This window comes from Ictidomys tridecemlineatus, chromosome 3 (assembly GCF_052094955.1).
Source record: "Ictidomys tridecemlineatus isolate mIctTri1 chromosome 3, mIctTri1.hap1, whole genome shotgun sequence".
Lineage (NCBI taxonomy): Eukaryota > Metazoa > Chordata > Mammalia > Rodentia > Sciuridae > Ictidomys > Ictidomys tridecemlineatus.
Genome location: NC_135479.1, coordinates 106,859,503 through 106,882,944, shown reverse-complemented (window position 1 = coordinate 106,882,944; position 23,442 = coordinate 106,859,503). Strand labels below are relative to the sequence as shown.

Here is a 23,442-nt window from a genome sequence, read left to right as displayed (position 1 = left end):
TTATCCAACATGAACTGAATTAGAATCTTAGCATAATTTGTAGTTGTAAGGAGTACTGAAATAGATGGAAGCCCTGCATGTATGAGTGGAGGGGAGGGAAGAGGAACTTATTGGAGAGGCTTTTAGCTGGAAGCATCAAAAAAGCTGCTGGATCATGACTTAAAAAAAAAAAAGAGTTTATTTTTCTCATATAACTAAAGGTAGGTAGTTACTGGCAATTGGTTTAGATACACAAATGCACCTAAGGGTCCAGACTCTTTCTGTATCTTTTGTTCAGGATCCTTCACAATTTGACTTTTGTCCTTGTTGCTCTCTTCTCATGTGTACAAAATGGGTTTTGCTTTTCTGGATAACTTGTCCACTCTGAGTCAGGAAAAGGGAAATGGTCTAGGTCCAAATGAGCTGCATGCCTCCTTCTACAGAAAAATTTAAAAATTCCTCTAGTTATCAGCATGATCTGCCTACATCGTATTGGTCAGAACTGGGTTACATGGCCAGAAATAAGGAAATCTGAGAAATAATGCTTAAAATTTTTGGCATAGACCTGGATCTGGGCACATTGCCACCATAAAAAGCACAGAGTTTCACCGAAAAGAGATCTGTCTCTTAGGGTAGAAAATATTATTTTAACCTTGAGGATGATCTGTGTCCACTTTTGAGATGACAGTTACAAAAAAAATAAACTGGAGATCTTAAACTTAAAAGTCTACAAGATGTAAATGGGTAAAACAGGTAATTTTGGTACAGATGTGTCTTATGTACATATTAATCCCTAGGATACTCTTCACTTCCACAATTAAACACATCTTCTCCCACTGCTCTTGAGCCACGTGGCATGTGGCATTTATACACCATGGAGTATTACGCAGCACTAAAAAGTGACAAAATCATGGAATTTGCAGGAAAATGGATGGCACTAGAGCAGATTATGCTTAGTGAAGCTAGCCAATCCCTAAAAACAAATACCAAATGTCTTCTTTGATATAATGAGAGCAACTAAGAACAGAGCAGGGAGGAAGAGCAGGAAGAAAAGATTAACATTAAACAGAGACATGAGGTGGGAGGGAAAGGGAGAGAAAAGGGAAATTGCATGGAAATGGAGGGAGACCCCCATTGTTATACAAAATTACATATAAGAGGTTGTGAGGGGAATGAGAAAATAAACAAGGAGAGAAATGAATTACAGTAGATAGGGTAGAGAGAGATGATGGGAGGGGAGAGGAGGGGGGATAGTAGAGGATAGGAAAGGTAGCAGAATACAACAGTTACTAATAGGGCATCATGTAAAAATGTGGATGTGTAACCAATGTGATTCTGCAATCTGTATTTGGGGTAAAAATGGGAGTTCATAACCCACTTGAATCTAATGTATGAAATATGATATGTCAAGAGCTTTGTAATGCTTTGAACAACCAATAAAAAAATAAAAAATAAAAAAATCAATACACCTTTAATAGAGGCAAAAAAAATAAAAATATGTACAAAATATTCCAATATCTGATTAATTCTACCAGAAGGCAAACCACTTTGTGATCACATTGAAGGATGGTAATCATCACTTAGTTTCTACACATAAGGAAAATGGAGGTGTGCAGTAAGGGCAGAAACAATGGTGAATTAGCTTTGCCCCAAATGCCCCAAATGAGTAGTTAATAATTGCTATGATAGAATATCATTGCTTTTTCAGAGAAATAGGAAATGGGTATTTTATGTGAAATCTCATGATTAAATCTTAATAATGAACTTAGGAAATTTTGAATGTGGTGAAGGCAAAATTTTTTTGTGACCTCTAAGAGCAGCTGTCAAAATGAGTGTCCAAACCACAGCCTACTCAGCCCCTGCCCTTTAGCCTTCTCCTCCGTGACAAATCACAGCATTTCCCCAGTATGTTTCTTTCCACTTTCCATCAACAGGATACTGCCCTCAACTCTGACAAAAATTATTAAATAATGACATTTTTTCATTCTAACAGAGGATTTCTTTTCTAAGCGTCAACTTCTCTTACCATTTGTAAGTTCTTTCCAATTAGTTATTAAATGTTAAAAAAATCTTTGTCAGTAAAGTTTATACGATGGAGATGCTTGTTTTCCTGTAGGAAGTGCTGTGTGCTTCCTAAGAACCTTGGGCCTTTGTAACTCAAGAAAATGCTGCAACTTCTTATTTTCTCAAGTGTTCCAAAGTAAGACCTCAATAAATAAAGCTCTGCCTCATTATCAGGAAGTTTGATTTTTCTTTTCTCTCCTGTTGTTTCCTGTTTTCCCTTTTCATTTTAGCCTTCAGCCTTTGTTAAGCCTATAGCAAAAGCAAGAGAAATTTGACAGAGAATATCCTCCTCACTTCACAAAATAATATTCCTAATGATTTATGTCACTGCAGCTATCCAAGGCAACCATTCCCAATCTCAGATCTAATACTGTTTTTCTCTCATGTGATAAAGGCATGCCCTTCAGACTACGCTTTCTGACCTGGCTACTGTATCTTACATCTGCCTTCCTCATAATTGTACTACTGTGTTGCTTTTTCACCAGGCTTATAATATTCTTTTTCCTTTGAGAAATTCTTTGGATTTTCAATGTCTTTTTATCTTTCTCTGAAGTATCAAAAAAAGCAAGAAAAAGCAACATATAATAACTAAGAATAAAATGATTTTTTCCTACACAACGTATGGTTCTTCCCACTGCTTTATACCAATGTCAAGTCAGCTTCAGTAACTGTCCCCATGTAAACATTATTTGTTTATGGTTTATACATCTGCAGTCAACTCTTTGAATAATCCCTATTTGCCTTTTCTATTCAAAAGCATAATGTGTTTATCTGATTGCAATTGCTACTTTTTCTTAATCCTGCCATCATGGTTATTAGATGCACTATGATAAAAGGCATTGAGTGAATCTTCTTTCAACATAAATCAAAGATGAGTCAAAGTTTGCCAAGTATATTTATTTATAATTTATATCATTTGTAGTTCCAAAAAGCATTTGAAATCATTTATAATGAAAATAGAGTCAGGTTAATGAAAAGAAAATAAAAACAGAGGTCAAAAATCTTTTAGAATTGGGATAAAATAGTTATTGTCACAGAGCATAAAATTTTGGCTTGAAATTTTCTCGCACACTCAGGAAAAGAAGAACAACAAAAAAAAATCTAGTACAAAGTTTTCATCCTGTGAAAAAATAAACCACCTTAGTTCCCCCTTCAATAAATGAATCTATTTAACAAATATTTGCAAAGGACTTGCAAGGCCTCAGACAGCAAGCTATTAAAATGGCCTAAAGAATGCTTCATTCAGTGGGATAGACTGATATATAAATGATGACCAAGGCACAAATTAAGTTCAGTGATGGCAACCTGCACTGGATATTGTAGGAACCCTTACTGGAGTCCAGAGTAGCACACAGGGTCTCCATGCACAGATACCCAGAACACCCTCAATTTGTATAAAACTTTGTTTCCTCTTATAGGAGTAATATTATATTCAGGGTATTTGAAGGTCCAAAATTCTTTAAATTTGACATGGCTAGATATATACATCAAGAATAAGAACATATTCTGGATGATATAAAACATAAAACATAGGACATGGTATCTTATTCTAGACTAGTTTACACAGCCTGTTCTTTGAAGATTGTATCACTAAGTGACATTTGAATCAATTTGCCTTGGGGGAATTTGATCAAAAGAACTCAGCAGTGCCCTGTGAGGGGCCTTCCTGATGGATGGTGACAAACCCATCCAGCCACAGCCCTTCCCTTGGGAAGGGTGAATGTGAACCCACACTGAGAAAGAAGCTAGAAGCAGCATTGCTCAATTCTGAAGGGAAGCCAAGAAGGCCAGTCCATTGGGCTATCATTACTTCACCATGGACATGAGAGCTGCTGAAGATGCAGAGCACAGAGCAGTGTTTTCACTGAGAGAAGCCTGCTGAACATCCCCAGCCCTGTGTTCTGAATGTTTGTGTGTCTCCAAAATTCAACTGTTGGTATCTAATCCCTAATGTATTCCCATTAAGAGATTGGGCTTTGGAGAAGTGATTAGCTAATGAGGGCTCTTGCCCATAACAGGATTAGTGCCCTTATTTTAAAAAATAACAAAAAAAGGTTTGACTGACTGGGATTGTGGCTCAGTGGTACAGCACTTGCCTAGCATGCATGAGGCACTGGGTTCTATCCTCAGCACCACATAAAAATAAATAAAGGTATTGTGTCCACCCACAACTAGAAATATTAAAAGAAAGAAAGAAAGAAAGAAAGAAAGAAAGAAAGAAAGAAAGGAAGAAAGAAAAATAAAAGGCTTGAATGATCACATTGGCCTCTTTTACCATGTGAGGACACAGTGCAATGATGGCACTATGAGGAAAAGGCTCTCACCAGACACCACATTTATTGGCATCTTGATCTTCCATTTTTCAGTCTCCAGACTTTCGAGCAATACATTTCTATTGTTTTTAGATTACCCAGTCCAAGGTATTTGGTTAGAACAGCCCAAACTGCCTAAGACAGTTTGCCTTGGAAGTGCAAAGGGATTTCTAGTTTTCCAGGCTCACTCTTGACTTTCACGGTTCCCCAAATATATCCACCTCTTAATCCCAGGACCTGTGAATATATTTCCTTACGTGGCAAAAAGAACTTTGTAGATATGATGAAATCAAGAACCTTGAACTGGGATGATTCTAGCTTATCCAGGTGGGCACAATGTACTCACAATAGTCATTATAAGAGGGACGCAGAAGACTCAGAGTTAGAGAGAGGCAACACGATGTCAGAAGCAGAGATTGGGAATGATATGTTTTAAAGATGAAGGAAGTGGCCACTAGCCAATAAATACAAGCCACCACTAGAAAATTAAAGAGGTGAAGAAACGTATTCTTCTCACAGAGCCTTCAGAAAGAACCAGTCATGATAATATTTATTCCAGTGAAACTCATTTTGGACTTCTGACTTTCAGAACTGGAAAAGATCAAGTTTATATGGTGTTAAGTCACTAAGTGTGTGAAAATGTATTAAAGCAGCAATGAGGGATTAATATGAGTTCTTTGTTCTACCTCTGGGAACCACTGTATGCCTTAGACTCATTCAGCGGGCAGAGATGAGATGATGCAGAGAGTGTGGGTTTCTATGTAGGCACGTGTGAGGAAAAGCAGGACATCCACTCAGCACTTGTGCTAAAATGGTGAACAGGAAATAAAGAAATTGAAAAGCACTGATCCAGGGTGGCATGAGTGCTGAGAGAAGAAAGCCTAGTTTCCAGGACCTGAGTTTTCAGTGGATGAGTAGTAAGTGAAGGTTACTTAGGTTACTTACCATAGGTTCACACTGTTTGCCTTTAAAGAAACCAATGTGTCTACCCATAAATTCGAGGAGAAACAAAATACTTGGATTCTCACAGTAAGGGAGAACTCAAAACATAACAATTAATGTCTTCAAAGAGCAGTTTTATCGAGATGTTCTTAAGACCTTAAGAAAAAAAGAAAGCATGCTATTCAACCACAGTCCAGAGAGAACAATTTTTAAAAGAATGAGACAAACTGACTCAGAATATGTTGTTTGTGGTAATCCACTTGATAAAAAAAAAAATAAGAGTTTAGAGCACCTGGATGAATTTTCAAAAGTGATTCAAGGAAAACTGGCACCTTAGAAAAGGTGGCTTTAAAAGCCACTGAATTACTAGTGACTTTTAATTTTTTTTCTTTTTCTTTTCTTCTTAACAGAGAGAAATTGAACAAACCTTCACCTGTATGGATGAGACCTTATTGTGCAACTACTGAGTTTCATGATTATATTATAACAAGTAGGGCAGATTTGAAATCCTTCTCCCGGAGAAGGTAATTGAGGGCACTAACTCTAGGTACAGAATTTACACTCTGCTATCGATTTTGGTGTTTAATGAGGTGACTATGTAATCTGTACTAATTATAGAGTCATTATATTTGCACATTGTGCACTTATTTTTTTAAATAGAATGTTGGTAGTCACACAGAACCACATAGAATTCTAATAACTCAATGTTTTGCAAAAATGGATGAACATTCTGTCATGATTAAACTTCTATCTATATCGAACTTGAAATCCTAGGTCCTCCTTTACAATGATCTAGGGGGAGAGAGGTAAGAGGGAGAATAGGATTTTTAACTCCTCCCATTAGCCATTTATAGCCCTCTCTGCAGCTGGATCTTATCCCCCCAAAAAGTTAAGAGTTGCAAAAAATATTTTATCTCTTCATTATTTTAAAATTCTTTGCATGTTATCATGTTTATTCTTTTAACAGCTTATTTCTATTGTGAGCTTCTATCCTGTTGGGCAGGGAGGAAACACAGCCCAGGGCCTCTGGGTCCTCTGTCCCTCTGTTTAAGCCAATAGTTCCAGAATCTCAGGCAGTGCAAAGCATCATGGGTAGACAGCTGTGACAGCCATCATCCCAGATAGAGGCCTCTAGAACTTCAGGATCTTTCCACTACCTTCATGTATCTGGGGAGTCTTACTTCCTTACCAGATCCCTGCCTAGGAATTAAGCTAAGTGTACCATAGTTAAAGGAAATGTAGTCAGCTTATCTTACTAACTGTGTGATGAGAAAAAATATGTAAACTATTTATGTCATATTTTCTTCATTTTTAAGCTGGAGACATATTATCTCTCAAGGGGTTGATATGAGAAGAAAATAGATGTCAAGAATTTAGAATTGTGTCTGCAAATAAAAATCATGTTTTAATACTCATTAAAAATGTAAACTCCACAAAGACAATAATCTTTATCTATTTGTTTATTTCTCTGAGAGCAGTAACTGGTGTTGAAGGATTTGAAGGAGTATTGAAAGATTCAGGGCATGTTTCTCTGCTGTGAGACCTTGGAACTCTGTTCTCATGTTCCCTCCTTCTAGCCCTGGGAAATCTTTCTCTTTTCTCAGAGAAATCTTTTTTGCTTTTGGTTTTCGAGCCAATATGTTGTTTATATACTTTCTAGGCCATGCCCTCCCAACCTAGGCTCCCCAAACCAGGAAGATAGTCTGCTTTTCTCCCAACCATATTCCCACATGGAAGTAAAATTAGACTTTATCTTAAGTGAAAGGGAAGGAGGAAACAAAAGAAAAGCCAAGTTTAAAGCTTCTACCCCACAAAGCTTTAGCTCATTATTATTTTTTTAACCTTTTATTTAAAAAGTTTTCCATGGATGAGTCCTACTGTCATGCAAAATTATAGGGACTGTTCTTGTAATCACAATAGAAAATGCAACTCCAGGACTGCTCACTTGTCAGCTGAATCTAATCAGGGTGTGACTAATGGATCCATCACCATATTGGCTGTGTTGGTCAGACAGTTTCCTTCTGGCTCCCTTGGAAAGGATGGGCCTGGCTTTTGGATAGCCAGGGCACTGGAGTTATATCAGTGAGCAGTTTGCCTTCTTTGATAAATGCTCTATTTTAGTTGTTAGGTGCACATAGCCTACACTGAAACATACTATATCCACTTTCTGAACAGAGGTGATGCAAGCAGGTAGTAGAAGAGTTTCCTGCCAAATCAGACTTCATAATAAATTTCTCCTCCACCATCCCTCTTACTCACCCAGTTCCCAACCTCCCATTCATTAGCCAAAGCCTGGGGGGGAGGGTGAGTCTTTGCCAGGAGACACACTTAGAAAGGATCATTTGTCCATACCAGCCCTGCTGCTCATTAAAGCCTCCTGTTCTTCAGTTCTCTGAAGAGCCCTAAAATCTGCAGCCAAAGTTAAGTGGGTTTCTAGGATGCAACACCAGAACCTACATTTATAACAAAATTGCAAACAGTCCATTTCAAAATAGACTTGCATTTTGTTTTGGAGTTGTATTTTAAGCAAGATGTATTATCCTGTTCTTGGTTTGGCCAGTCAGAGTTGAGATTAGATTTTAGTCATAATCTGTGATGCCTATAGGGAAAGATGGTAAACTATCCATTAGCAAAAATGTCTCTCCATGGGTCTATATGCACATGGTAAATATTGGTAAAGACTGGAAATGACATTTAGGGAAGTAAAGAGTCCTGGATGGAAGTTCTAAAGTCTTCATCCCAAATTATGGCCTTATTTCTATATGTTCTTGGGCAAGTCAGTGACCCTTTCTGGATCAAATTTCCCCATCGGTATGTTATGAAATATTTTTGAAATATTTTTGTAAAGGTAAAATTTCCAAGCTGATTCTAAGCCGCAGAGCCTGAATTAAAGTGTAAAGGACCAGGCTTGTAAACCTGCTTCTAAAACTGCAAAGCATGGGTTAAATTCCTGAGGCAGTTAGGACAAGGCCCTACTGACCATTTAGTGATTTATGGACTGGGGTCCTGTGCAACTCCTCACGTAAGCATTCAAGACCCTGTGCAGTTTGTCACGTAGATATTCAGGGTCCAAACCAATCAGTTTGAATGTGTACCCCACCTAGGAACACCAATCATTCCTTCCCTGATTGTTCCCGCCGATATATGTACTAATCATGTTTCAGAATTGTTGTTCAATTTTCCCGCGCCTCATGATAATTTGTTCTGATGTATGCAAAGCCCCCCACCCTCTCCGAAAAGTGTACTTAAACTCCGCTTGAACTCTGCTCTGGGCTCTGAGCCGCTCTCCCTTCTTGAGTGAGCACAGAGTCCCAGCGCGCTGGAACAGGATCCTCAATAAACTTCCCCCTTGCAATTGCATGAAGTGAGTCTCTTGTGTGGTTTCTCCCCTCCACCGCTCCGCTGCACCCCAACATTTTAATGTCCTATAATATTCTTTGCCTCATGGTGGCCTATTCATAGACTATAGCATCCATCCCTTTAGAAGGGAAGGTATCACCTAAAATAAAGAGATAGCCTTGCCAGGTGTTGTGGTGCACACCTGTAATCCCAGGGGCTCGGGAGGCTGAGACAGGAGGACCACAAGTTCAAAAGCCAGCCTGGGCAAAAGCAAGGTGCTAAGCAACTCAGTGAGACCCTATCTCCAAATAAAATACAAAACAGAGCTGGGGGGTGTGGCTTAATGGTCAAGTGCCCCTGAGTTCAATCCCTAGTATCAAAAGAAAAAAGAAAAAAAAAAAAAAAAAAGAGCCAGACTCCTTGCTCAAGGATGCCTCTTTTTAAACTTCAGAGTGAAGCAATAATTCTAAAATCTCTGACTTCTTTCAATCATCTTTTTATAGAAAAAGCAAATCTTGGAGGTAGATGACCAATTTATCTCAATTTTCCCAAGATTCTCCCAGTTTCATCACTGAAAGTCCCATACTCCAAGAACTCCCAGGCAAATCAGGATGTTGGTCACCCTTCTTAGAGGTTTAATAATGATCTATATAGTATGGTGATAACCGAACACAGGACACAGAGTAGTAAGAATGTGAGGACAAATCTGTGTTCAAGTCATTTATTAACAAATCACCCTAAAACACTGACAAAAACAAGAGCAAGCATTTAGTTTGCTCATAAATCTGGGTGCAGAATGGCTCAGCTAGGAGGGTGTCACTCTGAGTGTCGCTTAAGGTCTCAGCCATGACTGGAATCATCTTGAGGGCTTCTAAGTACATGTCAATACCTGCGATGGACATACTTGAAAAGACAATGACATAAGCTTTTTAGGTCTCTGTTCCTCTCTCTCCAAATGACTCCTCATGTGGTGGTCTAATGGCCTGAGACTTCAGAGGAACCAGAAGTGACCCAGCCTTTCCTAGTGTAGCCTCAGCTTACAAAGCATTGCTTCTGCCATATTCTTTTTATGAAGGACTCACAAATGCCCACCCAGAGTCATGGAAAGTGACATAGAATACACCCATTTTGGGAAAGAGTATCAAATAATTTGTAGACTTTGTTTCAAAACCACTGACAGGAGGAAGAGGGGCACCTTCCCCTTCCAGCTCCATGAGTTTTCCAGGAAAAGAAGTGAGGGAGGGAAAACAAGTTGTCAGATGTCTATGTGTTATAGATCATTCCTTAGACCCATAAGATCAGAGGGGCTGGTGTCAGGCAGGACAAGGGTCAAGACAAAAGTAAATGTTGCCAGTTCTGGTTTACTTCCTGGGATAATATCATCATGTAGAGTGTAGATTCAGGGGGGAAAAAAACCTATATAGGAAAACCAGCTGCCAAAGGCAGGTGCCAAAAGAAAATTCAGGATTGCATAAAGTGCAATTAATTAGAAGCTGACAGACACATGTCTCACACAGTAGCAAGACAAGTAGATTCCCAGACCCCAAGACAGAAGGGGTATATATGCTAAGCTAGATAAAGCTGGGCCATGGCCAACCAGAATGTACCTGGGCTTTCTTGGAAACTATTAATACATTAAATATCTGTTAAGAAATTGTCCAGGCATCAGTGGCCAACATGAAAGGCTCAGCTGACTATCTTCATGTCCTTGTTTATCATACAGGGTGTGGAATGCTTGTCATGGTCACCCAGTATGCAAGAGGGAGGTTATGACCAAGATGGTTGTAGTCATGTCAGGTTGGATCCCTGTGGGTGGAAACAGTAAGTGAACCACAGCAAAGTAAAAATGAGTAGCACAGTCCAGGTAGATAGTAACAGGGTTTAGTTATCCAGAGCTTCTTTGGTTCTCAAATGATATGGAAGGCACTTCGGGGTTCCTGCCTGCCTAATGAAGGATGTAATAAAATAATGTTTCTATGGCAAAGGCTCCATACAGTGTTAGTGAGGTGACCCTTAAGAATTTTAAGTGAGAGTACAAGGGCTCTCACTTACCTCAGGAGAAAAACACTGGCACCAGAAAAAACTCAGGAAGGGAGAAATCTCTAGGAAGGACCTACAGGTCAACTGAGTCCAGAGAACATACAGAGCTCTCCAGAGGAAGGACAGCAAATTGCCCTGAACCCCAATGCCTGAGTAGACTGATGAGGAGAATCACCATGGAACCAGAGAGCAGTTCCAACAACCAACTGGGCCACTCTACCCTGCCTCCTTGAGGTCATGTGAGCCTCCAAATACCATTGTGGAGAAAAGAAGGTGAAGAAAAACAAAATCTTGTGGAGAATAGTGATTTGAATTATGACCTCTGAATTGTGGAGAAAAGAAGGTGAAGAAAAACAAAATCTTGTGGAGAATAGTGATTTGAATTATGACCTCTGAATATCTTGTGGCTGTGTTGCACTGGGAACTGCTTGTGCAGAGGTACAGGTCAAGGTGGCCCAGTTGCTATGGTGATACTTGCTATGGTGATGTGGCAGGGGAGGTTACGTCCAAAGGCACGCAGCAGTTATCAGTCAAGGCATTGAGTTCAGACACCATTTCCCAGGGATAGAGGATTCTGAGCAAAACAAGATGACCCTAATGTCTCACCAGTCCTGAATCCTTCATATTGCCTGCTTTGCTGAAACTTTCCCACAAATAACCTTTTGATGAAACCTATATAGTAAACGTGTTGAGCTAGCTTTGGGTCAGTCTCCATCAGTTTAGCTGAACCACCTGGCCCCACCTTTTATTCTCCACGGGTGTCTGTTTATCTTTTCTTCACGCCCCGTTGCCCCTCATCTGGTCTGTTTCCCTGAGTTAACAGCCACGGCTCAGACAGAGATGAGTCCTTGGTAAAATCTGAAAATAATCTAAAGAAAAAAAGGAACCAAGGTAAATAAAAAGTCTGAAGAGAAACAATTTTGAGAGAGTATGAATAGGGTAAAGAATAATTTATTAGAAATGATATTTTGAGATCAGGAAAAACAGAAGAGCCATTCTAATAGAGCAGTAAACAGAGTTGACATTTATCTTGAGGCCTGAAAGCTGTGAAGAGCCAGGGAAGAACAGAGGAGATAGAGTCATATGGACGTGATGAATTAACTGGCAGGTATAAAATCCTGGTTCCTTTTTTCTTACTTCTCCCATTGGAAAATCGGAATCATATATATATATTTTTTTCAATATTTCTTTATGCACATCTAAGTTATAGTGTGAAAAATGGAAACCACTCTTGGATGACCTCACTCCCTGACCTGCAGCCACAATGATTCCATTCAGCTCCTTCTGTCTTGTGAATAGTTTCTGCCAAACTATTTCCTTTCTTCAGGGTTTGCACCTGTGGTTTCCTTTATCTGAAATGATCTCACCTTAACTGTCAGTTGCTGAGGGAGGCCTTCATTTATGGTCTTCTCTTGTTTGTTCTGATCTCCTGAACCTACTCCTCTCAAGACTTCCCCGTTTCAGGAAATGGTCTGACATAAACAGCAATAAGCCTCAGTCCTTCTGATCCTGCTTTCATTTGCCTTTACCCCACATCCAATCCAAGCACAGCTCTGACAGTGCTGTCTTCAAAATACATACTAAATCCATTCCCTTCTCTTGCTTACTTTTGCCCTATTCTAGGTCAATTCCTTCTTGCGTGGCCTGAATACAGGGGCCTCATAACTAACCTCTTTGCTTCTATTTTTGCCTCTCGATACACCATTTCATGTCACACTAAACAAAGTATTTTTTTTAATACAAATCAGATATTTCATCTTCTCTGTTTAAACCTTCAATGGCCCCCAAAGTCTTCCCCTCAGCCCTGGAGACCAGCAGGATCCCAGCCCTGCTGAGAGCTCCACCTAACAGCACACTTCCCTCCCTATACATGGGGGTGTTTTCCACTTTGACCCCATCAGTCTCCTTCCTGCCTCGGGGCGTTGGCTCTTCCTCCCCCAGTAACAATCTCCCACAGAATCTTAACACAGGTGGTTCCTTTTTTATCATTTAGGCCTTAGCTTAAATATTATCTCCTTGGATAAAATCTTGCCTGAGCCTTCCTTCCTCCCAAAGAGTTCCCCACCTTGGTCTTTTTTTCTTATAGCACTTACCACTATGATGAAATTGCCAATTAATCTGTTTTCTTTTGATTTTCTGGTCCCTCCTCCACACACACATCCATATGTAAGCTCCCTGGGAGCAAGTTCCTATATCCCTAGTACTCAGAACAATGTCTGGCTCACAAAGGAGTGGACAGACAATGAATGAATGAATGAATGAATGAATGAATGAATGAATGAATGAATGAATGAATGAACATCTTGAAAACAACTTATTCTCTGAAGGAGCATTTTCTTCTGGTCTGTTTCCTCACCTATGAAATGAGGTTGTTAAATAAGGCAATCTTCAGGGATCCTTTAGGCTAAATGTCTGGGATTCTTTCTGTAATTGAATGTATCATCTAATGTTGGCTCAGTAAGGACATCTTGTCTCCATAGATAGTTATGGGTTATTTCAGTCTTCTCCTAAAGTATCAATTAGTGTCTGTAAGATAGAGTAAAATGTCATTAGTTAATCATATGGTTAACAGTTGCTGATAAAGTAAGGCCGGACCAAGCAAAATGTAAGTCGCTCATTGCAATAAATGTTGGAATCGCCTGTGTTGGGGGTCTACTTATATCTTGCACTTAGTTTCTCTTTGATTTGGTTCCTCTGGACTGGAACCCAATAAGTAATTGCAAGAAAATTCAGAATCAAGACTCCATTAACTGCAAGTGGTTTGTTGTGTTCCTACCTGAGGCAATATTCTTTACTATCAGCTGTTCCTGGTTTTCCATTTCAATTCATTTTTCAGGTTTTTCCAGAAAAAAAAAATACTGAGAAGAAATATTCTCATTTTTGCATTATTTCAAACTTTATCATGATTTCAACTTAGTACCTCCCTGAGAATGACAGTAGGACCCAGGACTTTAAGTAAAACTCTCCTATATTCCACAGAGAACCTCCCTTAGAAGAATTGTGAAGTGACTCTAAACTTTCTTTTAACTTCAAAACAAGCACATTTCAAGCCAGTCCCTATGGTCCATTTTACCAAATATAAACACAGCCAACTTCAGAGGCTAAAGGCATGAAAGAAAAAGCTTTAGGGAAAAGCAGAAGTTTGATTAAGAAAATACTCACTAAAAAGAAATTCTAAGATGTTCATAGAAAACTTCCTTATACTCTCTTTTGTACTTTCAGAATCAAATCCATCTTTTCAGAGTTCACTTCAGAGGCCACCTCCTCCAAGGGGTGAGCCAGTTATTAATACTACTTTAAAATCTCCTTCCTCTAAACTCCTGTGCACTTTGCATGAATTTGCTTAATTTATTTTACTCAGTCATTACAGGTGGTTGATTCTATTTATTAAACTATCTTCCCCACCACTCTCAAACACCCAAAGAGCAAGAGCTGCTTCTTACTCACAACAACACTCAACAAGGCCTAATATCACACATTTTTTCAAAGTCATTATTGTATTTATTCAAATTATTGATAAAAGACATATATTTATTAGTATTTTCTTGAGCATTTTTACTCACCACTTAATTTTTAATTTTTTTATTCTGAAATAGAGATTTGTAGGAAGTTGCAAAATAGTGTATAGTCATCGTATCTTTTGTCCAGCTTCCCCTAATGGCAACATCTTACTACAATATAAAAAAAAAGGAAACTGATATCAACATAATGTTATACCAAAAGACTATTCAATTTTCACTGGTTTCTACATGCCCTCATATATGGGTGTATATACAGTTCTATGCAGATTTATCTTGTTAGTCAACCTTCTGTTGCTATAACAAAATACCTGAGATAATCAACTTATAAAGAAAAGAAAGTTTATTTTGGTTTATAGTTTTAGTTCATGGTGCTTTTGGCCCTATGGCAAGGCAGCACATCATGGTGGGGAGCACATAGTAGCACAAAGCTGCTCACTTCATGGCTGAGAAGTAGAAAAAAGCGGGGGCAAGGAAGAAACTGGGGTCTCATAATCCCTCCCAGGGCATGCCCCTGTTGACAAGAAGACCTCCCACTAGACCCCAAATCTTATCATCTCTCAAAGTGCCACGCTGAGAACTAAACCTTTAAATCATTGGGAGACATTTAAGATCTAAACCATAGCATCATATTCATATTTATATAGCTATCACTACAATAAAGATTCAGAACTCTTCAGAACTCTTCTATTACCATAAAAAAACCTCCTCATGCTTACAACAAATCCCTATGCCTGTCTCTGACTATTAAGTAATTTATTTAGTGTGTGGGTGTAGGTATGATACTAGGGATTGATCCCAGGACCATGTAATGTACTAGGCAAATGCTCCACTATTAAGCTACATCCCCAACCCTTTTTCAATTTTATCTTTGAGACAGGGTTTTATTAAGTTGCCCAGGCTGGCCTCAATCTTGAAATCCTCCTACCTAATCTCCCTGATATGTGGGATTATAGGTGTATGACACCATGTCCAGCTGCCTTATTGCAATCACTAATCTATTGTGTCTCTATAGTATTGTCATTTTGAGAATGTTATGCAATAGAATTATACAATATATAATCTTTGGAGCCTGGCTTTTTTTCACTCCACATACTGACCTTGAGATTCATCCAGGTTGTTGCATATATCAATAGTTCATTCTTCTTTATTACTGAAAGGTATTTGGATAGAAGCATTAGTTTGGCTACTTCCAGTTTTTAGCTATTACAAATAAAGCTGCTATAAACATTCACCTATACATGTTTGTGTGAACTTAAATTTTCATTTCTCTGGAATAAGTGCCCAAGAGTACAGTTGTTGGATAACTATGGTGAGTATATGATTAGTTCTATAAGAAACTGCCAAACAATCTTTCCAGAGTGACTGTGCCACTTGACATTCCCAGTAATATGAGAAATCTGTTTTCTCTGCATTCTCTCCAGCATTTGAAGAGAATTTAGAATTGTCACGATTATAGCTCATCTGACAAGAGAATAGTGGCCTGTTTTTTAATTACCATTTCCCTACTGGCTAATGATGCTGAACAACTTTTCACATGTACATTGGCCATCTGTATATCCTCTTTTGTGAAATATCTGTTTAAGTATTTTGCCCATTTTCCAAATTGAATTTTTTATTATTTAATTTAATTAGGTATATATGACAGCAGAATGCATTTTGATTCATTGTATACAATTGTAGCACAACTTTTCATTTCTCTGGTTGTGCATGATATAGCATTGCACCATATGTGCAGTCATATGTGTACCTAGGTTAATGATGTCCATCTCATTCCACCATCTTTCCTGCCTCCGGGCACCCTCCCCACCCTTCCCTCACCTTTGCCCAATCAAAGTTCCTCCATTTTTCCCATCCCCCCAATCCCTGTTATGGATCAGCATCCACTTATCAGAGAAAACATTCAGCCTTTGGTTTTTGAGGATTGGCTTACTTCACTTAGCATACTGTTTGGTTTTTTTGTGGTTGAGTGTGAGAGTTCTTTGTATATTCTAGATAGAAGACTTTTGTCAAATGTGTGGTTTATAAATGCTTTCTCTTAGACTTTGGCTTGTCTTTTCATGCTTTGAACAGGGTCTTTTGTAGCACAAAGTTTTTAATTTTGATGAAGACCCATTTATCAACTTCTCCTTTTATGGATGGTGCTTTAGGTATTGTGTCTAAGAATTCTTCACCTAGCCCTGTTTCTAAATGATTTTCCACCATGTTTTCTTCTGAAAGATTTTATAGTTTTACATCTTACATTTAAATCTATGATCTATTTTCTGATCTTTTTTTAAAAAAAAATTTATTAGTTGCTCAAAACATTACAATGATCTTGACATATCATACATTTGATTCAAATGTGGTATGTAATCTTATTTTTCCACATGTATATATTGCAGGATCACATTGGTTATACAGCCACGTTTTTTAAAATTTATTTTGTTATGAGGTATCAGAGCTAAGAGATGGCTTATTTTTCTGAGTGGGGGTGCCCCATTGCTCCAGCACCATTTGTTGAAAAGATTATCTTTTTTCCATTTACCTGCTTTGCTTCTTTATCAAAAATTAAATGGACAGTCTATAGTAACAAGAATTAAAACAGATACAAAAAAATACAGTTATACATATCTTTGTGATACTGTTCACAACCACCAAAAGGTAGAAGCAACCCAGATGGTCATTGACAGATGAATGGATGAACAAATTGTGGTATATGCATACCATGCAATATTATTTGACCATAAAAAGGAAAAAAAAGTATTGATATAAGCTAAAAAGGTAGATGATATATGCTAAAAGGTAGATGCTATATGCTAAAAGGTAAATCATAGTGAAAGAATTCAGACAAAAAAGTGAAATATTGTACCATTTCTTTTATATGAATATCCAGAATAGGTAAATGCATAGAGACAGAGCAAAGGTTTATGGTTAGCAGGAACAGGGGAAGGGGAGAAATGGGAAGCAACTGCTGAACAAGTAGAATTTCTTCCTGGGGTGATGAAAGTGTTTGGGACTGGATAGAGATGGTAATTGTACAACACTGTGAATGCATAAAGTGTGACTGAATTGTTCACTTTAAAATGTTTAATTTTATGTGAATTTCACTCCAATTTAAAAAATTACTTGGCCATATTTGTGTGAATCTACTTAGTACCACACAGCCTTGATTATGGTAGTTATAGAGTAAACCTTGTGTTTTTTGCATGTAGAGATGAGTCGACACATGCTCACAGAGCTTTTTCTCACTGTGCTGGAAGTTTTATTTCAGAGATACAGATTCTCTGGCTCCACAGACCTGCACAGGCCCCATACTATTTCTGTCCCTATTCTACTCATGGGGTTGGCTGTACGGATACAACTAGCACAGGGTCTCAAGAAACTGAAGAGCTGGTAAAAGTTAATTCCTCTTATTACTTTTGTTTTCTGTTTACACATCTTATTGTTTTAAAAATATCTCCTCCAAATAGAAATGTAATATTTATATTATTTAAAATTGTATGCATGTCTGAAGTAGGAAAAGGAGAATTTTTAATCTTCCTATTTACTTTCTAGAGTCAGAGTGGGGATTGGCAGCTTATGAAGATGTTTAGATTCTCACAGCTTCACTTACTTTGTTTTTACACCAGGGAGAAAGCATTTCAATCAACCTTCACCAAGAGCTGGCTCCATGGAGCCACAGGGCATTTTAGTCTTCCCTTTATTGAAGGTTGGGTTTGTGATGGGATTTCTTCACGAGACAGACTGGAGGTTAATTGGGGAGTACAGCCTCATTTCATGCCTGTGCTTAACCAACTGAGAAGCTTAGTTATATCAAACCTAAAATTTGCTGACTTTGTATATCTGATATAAGGACTGAGTTGTGCTGCCTTATCCTTTCTCTCAAATACTAGCCATGGAATGATAAAGTGGATCTGCTCATGTCCAATTCCTGCTAAGAATCCTCCACTAGTCTCAGAAAAAAATCCAGCAGCCCAGTACAACATTTAAGCTCTTTTGCTTTCCAGCTTCCAATGGCCCTTTTTCCTCCAGTCCTGTGTCCCAGTCTCCCATCATCTCTAGATGTTTGCCCTTCCAACTGTTGGACCTGTTCTTACTCAGCCCAATGCCTTTGCATATGCTGTCATGCTTCAGGCTTGGCTCAAGATAATCCCACCTGCAAAGTTCTCCTTGACCCTTCACAGCTGGGTTAGGAGTCCCTATAGCAGTGTTCTTCCCCATCCCACCTCCCAAGGCAAATCTTATCTGTACAGCAATTTTCTGTTGATTTGTTTTTCTTCCTAAGGAGACTAAAGACAAAGATGGTGCCAGGCATATAGCAGGTGTTCAACATTTTTAAAAAGTTTGTGTACTTATTAATAATTTTATAAGAGATACTTCATAAACTCTTATTTTAAGCCAGGTACCACTGTTCTCAATGTGAAGACAGAGCACTTTACAGACAGATAAAAAAATTCTGCCTTCTTGGAGCTTATTTTAGAAAGAGGATGATAAATAAGTAAATGTATGTGTGTATACATGTATACACACATATGTGTATGTGCATATATACATACATACATATATATATATATGAATATATAAAGTTTCAGTTGACATTTAAGAATTGAAGAAAAACAAGGCAAGGTGAATGAATGAATGCATGAATGAATGAATAAAGAATTCAGAGTTCAAAATCAGGCAGTTCAGACTACACTGACATAAACACCAATTGAACTGCTGAAAATTCAAGCTTGAAAGCATATGGATTTGTTCATGACTTATATGCACTCTATAAATATTTACTGAGAGTGTACTAGGTACCAGCCACTGCTCTAAGTATGGAATATAGCAGGATGACAACAAAATTTCCTATCTTTCTGGAGCTTGTATGTTAGTATATAAAATAATCAGACACTAATAAGTGCTTTGAGGAAAATAAAAAGAGGAACAAAAATAAAAAAGGAACTGAGGAAATTCTTGGTGTGTGTGAGAAGGTGGTTATTAGTATTGTACTAGTCAGGGAAGAACTCACAAACAAAGCAATAATTGCATAGAGAAGTAAAGGAAGTGAGGGAGTGAGACAAGAACAAGAGGAACAATCCAGCTAGAGAGAACAGCAAGTGTAAGTCCCCTGCAGCAGAGCAAGGCTTCCAAACCTGAAACCTACTCCTACTATGCAGTGGAAGCATAAGCTAAGTGTCAGAAGACAAGGGGACAGAACCAGTTGTGAGACTCCAGGATCCTACTTTCTGGTTGTGTCACTTAAACCAAGTTTTTCATCTCCCTCAGTCTCCAATCATTTATTTATACATTTAATGCCTATCTGAAAGCATGGTCATGATCTGGTAGGATGATGGATTCTGTAACCTGTGCTCTCTAAACTCTAAAATATTATAAAAGTTATTTTAAACGATCTCCCTCATGTACCTGGTCTTCTAAGATCACCAGGAATGTTAATTAGATCATGTAAGACCAGTGATGAAGAAGCAATTGTTATATCTAAAGACAACATGAAATTACAGAATTTTGGGGCTGGGGCTGTGGCTCAAGCAGTAATACACTCGCCTGGCATGCGCGGGGCACTGGGTTCGATCCTCAGCACTACATAAAAATTTACATAATTTATATAATTTACATTATATAGTTACTTATTATTTATATAATGTAGCTTATTGAACATTTGTTCAATGTCAGCATTTCTGGAAAGAGCTATCATTTCTGGTCACTAACAGCATCTAGATTTCCTGCATCATTCAGGTTGAATATCTTTTAAAACTGATATTTACTTTTGGTATTTCAGTGAACATACATCCTTTGTCATATTGACTTGATTCCTGGGTTCTAGACACTTATCAGATTATTCTTTTAACAATTTTATGATTTAAAATTGAATTCAGCTATACCTAAAGTGCCATGTAGGAAAGAATCCCTATCATGTCTTAGATAATCATAATACACTGGAGGTTTAAGTTCAAATACGTTGGAGTCTAAGCCTCTTGGATGTTTAGAAGGAGTCTGAAAATGTTACCTTTTTTGACCAGAGACTAGAATAATGGAGAGGGTTTGATCTGAAGGGTTAGTTACCCAAAAGGTGATTCAAGGTCTCATTACAATCTCTCATTAGAGTTTTATTATATATATTATACATGAATATACATATTATATTATGGTTACATATTAAAGCCATGTTTATGTTGTGAACAATACAAATAATTTTTAAGCATAATTCTGTACTATACAAGTTCTTCAGGAAACAACACAGGTATATATAAAAAGATAATTCACAAAGAAGGCAATGTGCAATGAGGGTCACGTGACTGACAGAGGAAGCATAGTGGCGAGGGATTTCAGGGGTGGAGTAGTCTGCCAGAGAGCCAGGAAAGACAAGCAGATTAGTTGGGACTTGAATTAATAACATGACTCAGATGAGAAAAGAAGAGGCCATTCCCAGAGATAATGGTAAGTCTTAGAGATAATATCCATGGAGGACATTTAGAAAACAATAAAATATATGGTTGGAACTGAGTAGGGCAGATCTAAAGCAAAAGTTCTATCTAGAACCATATTTAGAGTTAAAAGTAGAAGGAAATTTTTGATTAGAGAAAATGTGGAACACTGTGAATGATTTAATCACTGATGTACTGTTGGAGGGAGTAATAAATTGACAAAAAAGTTCTAGGAGGCAGTTCAGCAATATTTTTCAAATATTCCCTCTTGATTTGGTAATTCCACCTCTAGGAATTCATTCTAAAGGCTATAATCAGAGAATATCTCAAAGGTTTGTATGACAGCACGTTTGCTGTGGTGCTATTTATAACAGGAAAATAAAACTATCCCACGTACCAAATTTGTAATAAATAACAGTTCCTATGGAATCTAATGCAACCATGAAAGCAGGTCCTTTAGAACTACTAAAAAGATGCAAAGACAATGCAAATGTCAAGAAAAGAAAACAAATTACAAAAAGCCTTTATACAATATGATTCGAATTTCTAAAGGTTATATAAGATAGGCAGGGAGTACACCACAATGTTATAGGTGGTTAGTGTGTGATTTTTTTTTTTAATCTCAGAGCTATCAATACTTGCCTTGTGTTCTGTCTAATTTGATAAACTGGGATGTGGTGGTAGGTAATCCTAAGAAGGACGGCCTCTCCCATGGAAGTCCATTCTCTAATGACAAAGCCCTTCTGAAACCAGTGAACATTTTGAAGGCAGGTGGGTAAGCTTTTCAGTTTCTCAAAACACACCAAGTAAGGATACAGGCTAAACAGGTAGTGTTTGGGTACCAGGCCTTGTGCTAGTGCTTTACATAGATGATCTCATTTAATTCCCCACCATTTCTAAGAGTTAGCTACTAATATTATCTTATTGTACAGATGATAAACTGAGGCAGAGGGGATAAAGAACTCGCTTAAGGGCATACTACTCACCAGTGATGGAGGCAGGATCCAAATGTAGACAATCCTTCCAGATGACTCCAGAGTCCATAGTGACGACTAAGTTCTGCTACCCCTTTTTAATGCAAGACAGGAAGCAAAACAAATTATCTTGCATGTCTCCTTTTCTTAGGGCCATGTGTGGCAACATCCTTCATAGAAATTTAGGAAACATACAATCCTATAGAAAAAATCTGGACAGACTGTAGGAGCCAGTGGTGGTGCTAGCCTGCCACTAAATAGTTTGGAAACTTTAGGCAATTCATAACCATTCAAGCCTTGGCTTTACTCATGCAGAAAAGCAAAACAGTATCAAAACTGCTGGTCTCCCATGGTGGCTATGAAGATAAGAGAATACAAAATACATGAAAGTCCTGTGAAAACTATCCACTGCCACATTAGGCAAAATACTGGCAGGAAACTCTCAGAGTATTAAGATTGGACACCAGATTGCTCTAGGAAGCTCCGTGGGGGTGATTCTCAAAGAGTGTAGCCCCACAAATGTTTGCTCTAGCATTGACCTTACTGTTCCAGAGCAATGTGCCCCTGGAACAATAGCACCCAATTTGTTTCATTATGCAATACATTTTGTAGAAACAACAATCTGTGTGCAAGGGACACTCTAAAATGAGCTGGATGACAGCATCTGCATTACCCAAAGCTCTTCGTGGAAGGCCATTCCCACAACATACACTCATAGTCTGGAAATAAGGCCTTTCTAGATTCACTAGAAGAACTTAGTTGCCTACTTCATACCAATATATGCTGGGCCCCTCACAAACATCTTCTCAAAGCCCCACGGCATCCTGCTTTTCCTTCATTTTACTTTTGGTACCAGGTATTGACCTAGAGGTGCTTAAACACTGAACCACATCCCCCCATCCCTTTTATGTAGAGACAAGGTCTCACTAAGTTGCTGAGGCTGGCTTTGAACTTGTGATCCTCCTGACAGTCTCCTGAGTCACTGGTTTGCTTCATTTTACAGTTAAGAAGGCTGGGTTTCAGAAAAGTTGAGACTTGCCCAACAGATAGCTAATGTACAAAAAGAAAATGGAAGATGATGACAGTTTTGTTTCTATACTCTGTTCTGATAAACTCTTTCGTGTTCAGTCCCTGCAAAGTGAAGGTAATTAATAAAGCATACTATTTTCTGGATTTCTGTTGATGTGTTAGATGAGTGAAACTAAAAAATTGACTTGAATGTTTATTACAACATATAATGTATATTATTATTTTGAGCCAATGTATGGCAGTCAACTCTCTTATGAAAATCATGTGAATTTAAAAGGAAATAGTTGGGTCAATTTTTTTCTCCAGAGGAAAGTTTTTCTATTTTTAACCAAGAAAAATGAAAAAAAAAAAAAAAAAAAAAACAAGCTTCTCTGAGTTTAAATTCCCAATATGCAAACACACACAAAATGAATGAGAGAAAAGGGGACAAAAATGAAAGGGAATGTATATAACAAATATGGCACATTCTCTTAAAGTAATTCATAAATAACTCATGTAATTCTATAAGGTCGTTTAGCATGAACAAATTAGTCCCCAAAATGAATAGACAATTCACATAGATATATGAACTCTATCAAGCATAGGCAAGTTCACTAATAAGCAAATTCAAAGTAAGACAATGAGATCTCATATTTTACCTAACAGTAAATAAGTAGAGAGTTTTAAAAATGCCAATATTTAATATTAATAAGTGTCAGTAAGTTTTAAAGTGGTTTGTTACACAGCAATGAATGCATGAGATTGATCCAATAATTTAACTTTTAGGAATTTATCCTTAGGCACTGATCAGAAATGCAGACAAAGGCTTACAAAAAATATTTCCTGTGGAGATTAG

General features: G+C 37.9%; 1 long non-coding RNA gene across 2 annotated transcripts; it reads right to left on the bottom strand.

Annotated features, from left to right (window-relative positions):
- Positions 1-9,329: 9,329 nt before the first annotated feature.
- Positions 9,330-22,949, bottom strand: LOC144376313 (uncharacterized). 2 transcript variants are annotated; one of them, XR_013436624.1, is made up of 4 exons: positions 21,591-22,949; positions 14,240-15,347; positions 13,033-13,202; positions 9,330-11,545 (listed from the first exon to the last, which is right to left on the bottom strand). It is a non-coding gene; the product is annotated as an uncharacterized LOC144376313 (long non-coding RNA). The 2 variants fall into 2 exon arrangements; XR_013436625.1 differs by having other exon boundaries at positions 14,240-14,347.
- Positions 22,950-23,442: the final 493 nt, after the last annotated feature.